Below are 11,789 nucleotides of genomic sequence, written 5' to 3' on the forward strand. Positions count from 1 at the left end.
GTCCAAGGAGACCTTTAGTATCCACGACAACAACTTTATGAGAAGCTTGGTAAGGGTTCCGAGAGGAACCCCATTAGTACCTCTGCAATTGGACCTTGATCTTAAAAGAACAGATCATCACGTTCTTATTAGACCGCTTATGCTCTGGGTAAGATTGTGGCACGTTTCTGAGCTTCAAGCATACAGAGAAGGGCTGATAGAGATCATGGGGTTGGATAGTAACAAAAAAATCCCTTGGCTTACACATGTTAGGACTTGGCTTAACCTTATAGGCCTGAAACACTTTTGCAAATATGACTGTAAACATTAGTACTAGTGGTTCATTAGTCTCAAAATTTTTAAGTTTTAAGGACGAACCCTTTTATGAGTCCTTTATGGACGAAATAGAGCCCCCACTTGCCAAAACATTATTTCTAAAGTTTAGATATGGAAATCTTTTATTAAAATCAACTTTGGCACGTTGGGCAAGGAACCGTGAACCATCGGCTGAGGTATTGGATGAAGCTTGCTCACTTTGTGAAAACAACCAAATTGAGAATGAGCAGCACATTCTTTTCTTCTGTCCTATCTACGCCCATGAAAGAAAAAGATGGATTAAACCGATATGCCTTCTATTAGGCTTGAGGTCCTGCCATCAGGCTCTGAGAATTTTGACTACTAACACTTCACAACAGATAATATTTAGTGTCAGTAGATTTTTACTTTCTGTTTGCTACCGTAGGAAAAAAATGGGCCTTCAGCTGTGAACCGAATTTCTATAACTATGGTCTTAATTTATGGAATTGAATTTGTTCATATTAGCACTAAGAGCATTACACAATCGAATTTGCTTATAGAACTATTGAGGTGTCCTCCTGTCTCATATGATTTTTATTGTCATGCTCCAAGTATTTTCCAACATGTGTTGCACAGTTATATAGAATGTATTTTATCTTTTTAGTGATCGTCATTTATTTTTATCAAATTGTAATGTTTAAATTGTTCTTTTATGGCGTAATGCCGAAATAAAGATTTGTGACTTGACTTGAACAGTATCTTCAGTTTAAAAATTAAATAAGCTCCCAAATAATGAAGATATACAAATACAATTAAAAAATGCCAATGATAAATTGAGGAAATTAATTTGGAATGAAAAAAATAAAGTCAAGCAGGACTTGTGAACAAAACTCTTCTATGCCAGTGATCAAACAAATTCAAGGGAGATCTGGAAAATGATTAATGGACTAACCAGACTGAACAAAGGAAGACAAATGGTTTGCATATCTTATGAAAATCCAAAATCCCGATACAGAAGCTAATATTGTGGAAGCCGTACTAAATATTACTGAAAGCAAGCAGACAATGGTGGTTAAAAATGATCTACAATGTGATGCAGAAATTTATATTACAGTAACCCAAGTCACTAAATTAATAAAGAAGCAAAAAAACGGAGCACCAGGACCCAACGGAGGAGGAACCAGACTTCTGGGCTATATATTTAACAAAGGTATTTAACGAAGTTGTATGAACAGGTCTGGTACCAAAATCATGGAGAGGGTCTCTAATATCTCCTATCTTTAAGAAAGGAAATTGGCAATTACCAGAGAACTACCGTTTGATTACCCTTCAAGACACTGACGCAAAATTATTTGCGGGGCTATTACTATCAAGTTTGACGGACCGGGTAAAGGATAAATGGATAATGCCCCCGAATTAAACAGGGTTTATCAAAGGTCTAGGAACCTCAACAATACACTGATCTTATCTGTATTAATGGATAAGGCACATTTAGCTAAACAGCCTTTGTATTTTTGTTTCATTGACTTCAAATCGGCTTTCGATTGTGTGAACAGACACCGCCTGTGGAGAAAACTTAAAGACCAAGGTATTCCAATTTCTCTACTAAATATGATACAACTTCTGTACACCGAAACGTGGATCCAGGGCCGGACTGGGAACTAAAACCGGCCCGGCAAAGTGCTCGGCCGGCCCCTTGGGGGGAGGTCTGATTTCTTTGCCGGGGCTGGTTTTCGGCCGATTTTGTTGCAGGGATGATTTTGCAGCTATGCTGCATAAACGGCCCTGTAACAAAAACGGCCCCCAGGGGCCCAAAACCGGCCCCACCCTTGTGGCGCACCGGGGGATTGCCCGGTGCCCGCAACGGCCAGTCCGGCCCTGCGTGGATCAGGGTAAGAATCGATGATGGCCAAACACTAACCACCAAAATACCTACGACTGGAGGACTAAAAGAAGGGTGCGTTCTCGCCCCACTGCTATTTAATTTATTTTTGGCAGATCTTTCTACTGCATTGAACGAGGTAAATGCGCACGCGCCCAGGTTAGCTGATAAGCAAATATCTAACCTGTTGTACGCAGATGATGTTATACTTTTAAGCCAAACTAAAGTTGGGTTGCAAAGGTTAATTGATCATATTTCAATGTATGCAAAAGAAAATGATGTGGTGATAAATTAAACAAAGACCAAAGTAATGGTAGTTAAATACAAGGTTAAAAAAACAAATGTAACTGGATGTTGGAAGGAACTCGGTTAGAACAGGTCGATTCTTACTGGTATCTTGGAGTTATAGTTAATGATAGTGGAAATTATCTTCCGCAAAAATAAGAAATCACAAGAAAAGCGAATACTTTGGTTGCGGCATTTAGAATTATTCAGAAAGCAATAAGTGACTTGTCTTATCGTCCTTTACTAAAGATCATTTCGGCAAAATTATTGCCTACCCTTGACATACGGCTGTGAGGTATTAAATGGGAAAGATGCGGAGATTATTAACAAAGCAGTTTCAAAAACGTACAAAATCTTATTCTGCCTGCCGAATAATGCCTCACAAGTGCAGGTGAGGCTGGAATTTGGAATAAATAACCAGCTATTTGCAAGAAAAGGACAAGCTCTGAAGGTGTGGAACCGGATAAAAAATTATCAAGAAAACCAAATGTCCCATCTATTATGGCAAGAAGTCAAAGACAATAGGAAGCTAAAGGCCTGGGCTTATTTTAATAAAGCGAAGGAAGAATCTGGTATAATATCAACTTGGGAGAATACTATTACACAAGAAAGTTTTTAAAAAACGATTAACAAACTCACTGATCATCTGTCGCTGATAAAGGACAAAGACATATTGGCAAAAAGAAAACATTCATGGCCAATTATAAATGGGTTTATCAAAAAAGAAGTCTAAGAATACCTTGAAACACCGTGGTCGCTGCAAAATAAGAAAGTCTTCATTGCAGCACGCTTTGGCTCACTGCCGGGTTTATGCCACATACCCACATGGAAAAGGACTGAAGAGAACACTGAATGTAGGCTATGTAAAAGTGGACAAGAGAATATTATACATTTATTATGTCTTTGCCCCGAACTAGAAACGGAAAGGAAAATTATCCTAAAGAGATTATTTAATGTCCGTGGAGTAAGGACATGTAGGCATGCCTAAACTCAAAAGATATATTTATGATCTCTGCATTTGTAAAATTCTTAAGTGCTGTTGGAAAAAAACTAGAGGAGTAATATTGGAATTAATTTTGCATTTTACCCTAAAATATACTGTGTATTGCATTTTTAGTACGGCATGATAGCAACTGTGTATGTAGTGTTTTAAATTGTGTTATATTTGATGATATTTTAACAATTTTTTGTAAGATATTAGTTAATCAAACAAATAAATAAAACTTGAAAACAGTTTCAAAATTATTAGGAAATGGTAAGGGATGAAAGCCTGTTAAGGCAAAGAAACGTGAAAGCCCAATGGAAGTATGGATAGAAATGTTATATTCAAATTCAGTTGCAGATAAGAGGGATGTCCAATTATCTTGCGTGGTGGCCAAGGGTTTTATTTAGTCTTTCAGTATGATCGTTGGACTGCATGGTAACTGAAAGTCAAGGCTCTTTGAATACCTTCCAAATTTTTTAAACATACGGAGCACCTCGATCAGAAATTATTTTTAAGGTTAGGCAATGGAGTCTAAATATACCTGAATTGAAAAGTTTTGCCATTTCCAAGGTTGTTGGTAGTTTAGGGAGAGTGGAAAAATTGGCATTTTAGTAAATGAATCAATGGTAACCATGATTGCTGTACTACCCAGAGAGACAGGTAAGTCAACAATAAAGCCAGTAGAAATGTTTTCCCAAGGTTTGGGCGGGATTTCAGGAGACAATAATAAACCGGTTTTCCTTTGTGTTTGAAACTTGTTTTCGGCACAAGTTTCGCAAGGCTTAGCTAGCTTGTAGACATTTTGATGAAGAATGGTCCACCAAACTTTTTTTTTATGAGATCCTCAGCTACTTGTTTCCCCTATGTCCAGACATTATTGCATCATGACATAACTACAGAACGTATTTCTCTGAGTGTTTTGCTGTAAAAAAAAGTCTATGCTGAAAAAAAAATAGCCTGTTGACTTTTTTGCAATTGAACATTTGTATTCAGTTGTCTAAGTTTCTGTAGATTGAGAGGGCAGGTTTCTAGACGGATCATTTCGTGGAATGTGGACGCTATACCTGAGATAAACATTTGAGGGTTTATGATCTTCTCCATGTTCCTAATCACATTTGATCCTGTCACATCTGGACAAAGAGACTGTTACTAGAAATGTAGAGCAGGGAATATATGTAAGAAGGAGATGGAATTGCTGAAAGAAGAATGCCCAGTGGCTTGTCGACTATTTTGACACTCAGCTTGGCAGAGCGATTTAAGATTTTGGTGATCAGTATGGACAATTACCCAGTGTTGAGCTCCAAGCAAAAAATATCTCCATTCCAGGAAGGCTTCCTTGATTGTGACAATTTCTCCATCTAACAAACAATGGCGTCTCTCAGCTGGGGAGAGTTTATTTTAGAAAAAGGCCACAGGGTGGTTTTTACCATCATAACTGAGTTCAGTTAAAGCTTCCCCCATAGCCTGATCAATGGAATCAACTTCAACGATACATGGTTTGGTAATGTCAGGTTGTTGTAGAACAGGGGCCTTAATAAACTCAGACTTTAATTGTTTAAAGGCTATAGAAGCATCTTGAGTCCACTGAAAAGATGTATTGTTTCTTAGTAGGTCAGAAATGGATAATACTAGTTTAGAGAAGTTTTTAATAAATTTATGATAATAATTGGCTAGGCCAAAAAAACTTTAATTTGTCCTTCAGCAAGGAAAGAACAGGCCATTCGAGAATTGCTTGAACCTTGTGATTGTCCATGGGAATCCTTTTGGAGGATAGAACATAACTTAAGTACTCTGCTGAGTCCTTATGAAATAGACATTTCTCAAGCTTGGCCAACAATTTGATTTCTTGTAACCTTTGCTGAACGTGTTTGACATGACTAATGTGTTCAGTCAGATTCTTGGAGAAAACTAAAATGTCATCAGTGTAGACAACCATAGACTTGAGAAATAAGTCTGAGAAAATTGTGTTCATAAAACTTCGGAAATCAGCAGGTGCATTACATAGCTTAAAAGGCATCACTCCATACTCAATATTTCCAAAGGGTATTCTAAATGCAACTTTCTACTCATCACATGGTCAAATTAGAATCAGGTGATAAGCTCCCCTTAAGCCTAACTTGTTACAGAGTTCTTGCACAGCTACTAATATGTTTGATATTATAGTTAAGGGATAGCGATTCTTCACGGTCACCTGGGTTAGCACTCTATAAGCATTACATGGGTAAAGTTTAGATGTTCCTTATGTGGTACAAAGAACAAAGAAGCTTCAGCTAGTGGTTTTGATAGAACAATAGGTCAATTTGTCAGACTGGGTGCAAGATATTAAGGTTTACCTTTTCAAGGGGGACAAGGAGAAGAACAAGAGCATCATGAAAGATGTCAAAGGCTCTGTCAAAAGGATGATGAGGATATCATTTATTGATGTTGGTTTCTTGAAAAACATCAAGGAATGCATGATAAATGTAAGGAATGTCAGCAAGATGAGCAATAGAATGCACATGAGATTCAGAACAGATAGCCGGTATTCCTTAAAAGCATTGGTCAAACTACAGTGAGGCACAAAACTCAAAACCCAAAAAGAGTGTCTTGGCAGCCCATTTAATATAGGGCTTGTGTCTTGCAAGCCAATCGACTTCTAACATGATTGGATAATGTTTATAAGCAATCAAGTGGAAGGTGACCACTTCATAATGAGAGGCCATCTGTGAGGGTAATGGTTGGGTTTCTTCAATTACTATTCTAGAAGCCACTGAATTTTTATCAACAGCTCCCACTGGAACTTTCTTCTTAATGATCAGAATCCGATGTTGTGAAACCCACTGAATGTCCATGTATACATTTGAGGCTCTGCAATCTAAGAATACAGAACAGAAACTTTAGGATGATTAGGCTGGATTAAAACTTTGCCCTGAAAAGAACAAAACTGTCAAGTGTTTAGTGTTTAGAACAGGCTCGGATGTAATTCACTCATCTCTATTCCCTGCGCAATAGGTAAGCTCTTTATTTTTCTGGCTTTTGTGAGGAATGGACAGGCATAACAGGACAGGAATTCAAACGTTGTCCTTCTTGACCACAATACATTCAAAGTCCAAGTTTTTTCCTACTTGACCTTTCTTCCTCGGTTAAGGGGGCCTTAGCAAATCCCACTTACATATGTTTAATTTCAGATTCCTTTACTTTAGGCATTGTCTTGAAGGACGTTTAGAATGAAATATTCAAGGATCACTCTTTCCTTTTTTCGAGACTTCTTTCCTGAAGACAGCTTTCAATCTGAAAGACTAGTTGGATGAGGTCCTGAAGTCTAGGTGTTATGGTGATTCTCACTAATTCATCTTTTATCTAATCTCTTAGACACTTTTGAAAGAGCGTAAATAGGGTGGAATCAGTCAAATCAATTTAATTTTCCTGGCCACTCCCTTTAATCTTGAGACATATGTGTGCAGGTCCATGGAACTTGGGAGAGTTCAAGAATCTCCTCTTCAGCGGTGAACTTGTGGTCTTGATTGTCAAACATCAGCTTAATCTCATTTACAAAAGGCATAGAAATTATCTAAAAGGGTTCTTGACTCAGTGACTAAAGGCATAGCCCAGGACAAGTCATTCACAAAGTTGTTACTAACAATGAAACCCATCCCAGTCCAGTCAGAGGGATAGTGGTGTGGTTTAAAGGTAAAATGAACTTGACAAGTATCCAGGACATTTTTCACTGTTCTAGGATTTTCATCATCTGACTGGCTAAGTGGGGCTCAAGTGTGCCTTTCTGAAAACAGCATATGACTGACGAAGGGATGCATTCTCACAGGTCAGATTCTGAACTTGCAGAATTAGATTACTGATCGCAGCAAATACGTCTTGGATTTGAGGCGCTTCATGAGCTTGATCCATTTATAAGGCAACGTGGTATAACAACCTGTCCAGTCTAGAGCTGATGATGACTTCCTCATATGAATGTATAACCATTTATCTCCAGATGGAGGAGTGGACGCCAGATTGGAACAGGAGTGGCTGCTCTGGGAAATATAACCCAGCAAGACGCAAAAACTGGGATCTGAAGTAAAGACCATTAGGCTAGTCGGTCTGGAAAACAAGATATGGAAGTGAAAGCTGGAAATCAAAAGAAAGTAACAGGTAGAAAACAATTGCTACACAACTGGACTTCACGATGGAGCTCCTTCTATAGTGGAGCAACAGGAAGTTATCTAATTCAAAAAGCTTCAGCCATCTTGTATTGGGTCAATTTACTAAGTTAAGTTGCACATGTTAAAGAATATATGCTAATTTCTAATTTAGTTTCAATTCCTGCATGCAATGTATACCAGAAGCCGACATGCAGGAATTCACCCCATAAAACCCTGCAGATGTGAAATGCACTGAGGAGAAATTTGGCGACGGGCCAGGTAGCAATGTGCCTCGGGCCGAAGGGAAACCACACCAGGATGATGCACCTCCATGTTGGCTGCATACATGTGCTCAGTGGCTTTCTTCTCTTCCACATGACCCTCTTTGCTCCAGCACCCCCTGAGAGATTCTGTGGTTTTGCTTGCTAACAGTGTGCTCGCCGAGTACTTAGCCCAAGAACCTCTCCTTGGCCATGCATGCCCACTGCCGCTCATGCCATAGCGATGATTGGGTTCATTTTTTTCACATAGTCTGGTGCCACTCTGAGTGGCTGATCTACTTCAGTATGTTTCCCTGGTCCTGATGAGCAAAGATTCACCTCCATGTTTTGCTGACAACCACTTTCCTGCGACTGTTGATGTGAGCCGGTTTCTTCCCTACTGGTTCTTCCAGAACCCTGCAAGTGAGAGGTGGGTTGTTATATGCACATTTTTAACCCACCCCAGTACTGAGCCTCCTGTCAGTCTGCTGGTCTGGAAGCAGGGAAATGCTCACAGCTTGTTAAATGGTCAACCATAGAGCCTGATGTTGCAAAGCTCAACTGGTTAGACTCATGGGGCCCGATTCACAGAACTAACTTAAGACAAAATCCTAAACTTACTACTTATGGTATTCACAGAAGTTAGGATTTTGTCTTAAGTTTGTCTTAAGACAAACTTAGGACAGACTTAAGACAGGCTTAAGACAAGTCCGTCTTAAGTTTGTCTTAAGTCTGTCTTAAGTCTGTCTTAAGTTTGTCTTAAGACAAACTTAAGACAAAATCATAACTTCTGTGAATACCATAAGTAGTAAGTCTAGGATGTTGTCTTAAGTTAGTTCTGTGAATCGGGCCCATGCTGTTCACCACTTTGAACCGGATGCTCCTATTACCAGCTACTGCGGCAATGGCGTTCCATCCACATTGCAACTTTGCACTTTTTTAGTGATCCAGAAAAGCTAAAAAATCATTTATGAGTATTGGAAGTAGTACTACAGGAGTACTCTTTTACGTACTATTACATACCTTTGTAAATTGGCCATAAATGTCCAACTCCCTGTTAGTAAAAGTGCTAAGAAAGCACATATTCTTTTTATTTCTACCAATTTTTTCCCATTTTAGAAATATTGGTGGCAATTCACAAAGGCATGTAAGTGTACATAATCGGGTATTATAGAGTCCTACTTTAAATACTCCAAAATGCCTGTGTGATTAGAGCACAAAGTGTATCCTGCCACATTCTCTCTTTACAGAAAATAAACACCACCACAAGAATGTCTGTCTCTGTGGACCTCATGAGTAAAGTCTGAGCCATCTTCTTCTATTCCTAGGATCCTGATACTAGGCAAGGTGGATCAGGTCCTCTGGAAAATTAGGTTCTTCAAGACCAAGGCAATCTATTCCAAGGGCACACAAAAACATATCTGATCCAGAAAAGGATGCTTTTATGTCTTCTCAGGTAGGCCCATTTTAATTGGACCTCTACACTCATCTCATACTGTCTTGCAAATATCTCAAAAGGTTTACAAAAGTGATGGCGAGAGCAGTAAAATTGAATAACTCAGCTTCAGTTATTCTCCAAGAGACCCAAGTCATATATGAGATGTTACAGTTCTAAGACTCTTTCTCCATGTTAAGATCTCTGGCCTGTGGCCCCATGGAACTGAAACTATAATGGTTTCTACTTCTGCAAAGCATTGAATATTAAAGAAAAAAGGAATTGCTGTTTCTCTGATTGACTCAACCATATTGACTCAACCATAAGAAAAAGCAATATCTTGGTTGATTGTTTCTCTGCTTCTCTGGAAAAGGAAAGCTCTTCAATGTATAGCATACGTATGTGATAGTAGAGAATTTCCAGTGGGAATTGGTGGACTGTAAGGATGTATTTTATTCTTAGTAGCTAAGAGTAGATCTATTGTTAGTAGTTCATGAGTTAATTCACAAGGGTCTCATAGTTTCTTATTATGATTTCAGGCAAGGTTGCAGCAGATTTATCTCATTAAATACTTTAATAGTCTGACCATTCCAACATTCTCATGATTATGTTGTCAAATGATAACATTTGATGTGTAAGAAACAATCCCAAATTTGCTATTTTCAAAATTCTTCCACTGGAAGATTTAGGCAGCTGATGTCATTAGCAAAATCAAAACTGAGCTACAAGATTTCATTGTGGCTGAATTAGAGGAAGAAATCATTTCCTTGTTACTCTTTGACTCTTCTGAAGGTGTTCAGGCCAGTGGATTCCAGTCCCATTTTTTCTTCAGTGACAGCAGCAAGGAAGACATCAAAGTCCCAGGAATTTTAATAAACAGTCTAGGTATCAAAAAGAGCAAGAGAGCCTCTCAGCTGCAGTGGGGAAGGCCACCAACTGTTCACAACCAAACACTAACAAGCTTTTTCCTATGGATGATCAGCAATTAAGGGGGAAATCACCAAAAATAATTCCGTGCTCATAATGTGCAGAATAGGTTTGGTTTCAGATTAAACAACTAGCCGCAAGAATTCTAAGAATGCAGACAAAAGCCACTGAAGACAAGAATACAATTGCCAGGCTAAATACTCAAATTCAGTGCAATGCAAGGAAGGTTCAAGAAGAATATATAAAGCAAGAATGCCAAGAGATTGAGGATAACAATCAGAGAGGCAAAATGAGAGACCTCTTAAGGAAGATGAAGGACAAAGAAGGGAAAAATCTCTTGAACGTAGAAGACATAAAAAGACAATGGAAAGAATACACAGAAGAACTACACAAGCACTGTGAAATCATGTCAGATGTTTGAAGATCAACGATGCTAAATGGACATTGAAAGCACAAAGCAGCTAGAACGGACGCAACACCAATTGAATTGTTTGAAATATCGGAGGCCAACTCAATCAAAGTTATGATGTCTGTTCATCAGCAGATATGGAAGCAAATGAATGGCCAAAGGGTTGGAAGATATCCATATTTGTACCTATCACAAGAAAGGGGATGCAAACAATTTCTCAAATGACCTCACAATTGCCATAATATCACATGCCAGTAAGATCATACTGAGAATCACACACGCAAGATTACAACCATAATGGAGCACAAATTGCCAGATGAACAAGTTGAATTCAGAAAAGGAGGAGGAACCCGTGACCAGATCTCTAATATGCAACAATTAATGGAAAAAGCCAGATAATTTAAGAAAAAGTTTTTTTCTTCTTTATAGACTATACCAAAGCCTTTGACTGCATTGATCATGGAAAATTGTGAAATGTATTAAAAGACATGGGTATGCCAACCCACCTGATCAGCCTAATGAGTAATCTGTACACCAACAAAGAAGCATCAGTGAGGGCCCATTATGGAGAAACAGAGTGGTGCAATGTTGCAAAAGGTTGTATCCTATCACCATATTTGTTCAATCTCTATGATGAGCATAGTGTGTGAAAACCCGAACTCGATGATGTTCAGACTGTAATCACAATAAGAGGAAGAAAAGTTAACAACCTGCAGTATGTTGATGACACAACCCTGATTGTGCATAGTGCAGAAGATCTCAAAGCAATGGTTGTCAAGAAAAAAGAAAAATAGTCCTGCAGCTGACCTAATACTAAATGTGAAAAAGACTGAAATCACATCCACAGGAATCTTAAAAAGTCTCAGAATTGACAATGAATAAATAGAGATTGTCAAAGACTTCATTTTCTTAGGATTGCAGCTAAGTTGAGATGGCGATTAAAGCCATGAAGTCAGAAGAAGGCTACTACTGGGAAGAAAAGCAATGACAAGCCTGGACAAATCGAAAAATAGCAAGACATGTCACTGACAACAAAGATACGAATTGTCAAAGCAATGGTCTTTCCTGTAATAATGTATGCATGTGAAAGCTGGACGACTAAAAGAAATGATTCTTTGAACTGGGATGCTGGGGAAGGCTTTTGCTATCCACTGGACCAGATCAAGCTGGAACTTTCACTACAACCGTTTATAATATAAATTAGGCTCAGAT

The 11,789-nt window shown here is 38.6% G+C and overlaps 1 pseudogene; it reads left to right on the forward strand.

The window, feature by feature from the left end:
- The first annotated feature begins 10,319 nt into the window (after positions 1-10,319).
- On the forward strand, positions 10,320-11,050 carry LOC144765073 (uncharacterized; annotated as a pseudogene).
- Positions 11,051-11,789: the final 739 nt, after the last annotated feature.

Source organism: Lissotriton helveticus, chromosome 1_1 (assembly GCF_964261635.1).
Source record: "Lissotriton helveticus chromosome 1_1, aLisHel1.1, whole genome shotgun sequence".
NCBI lineage: Eukaryota > Metazoa > Chordata > Amphibia > Caudata > Salamandridae > Lissotriton > Lissotriton helveticus.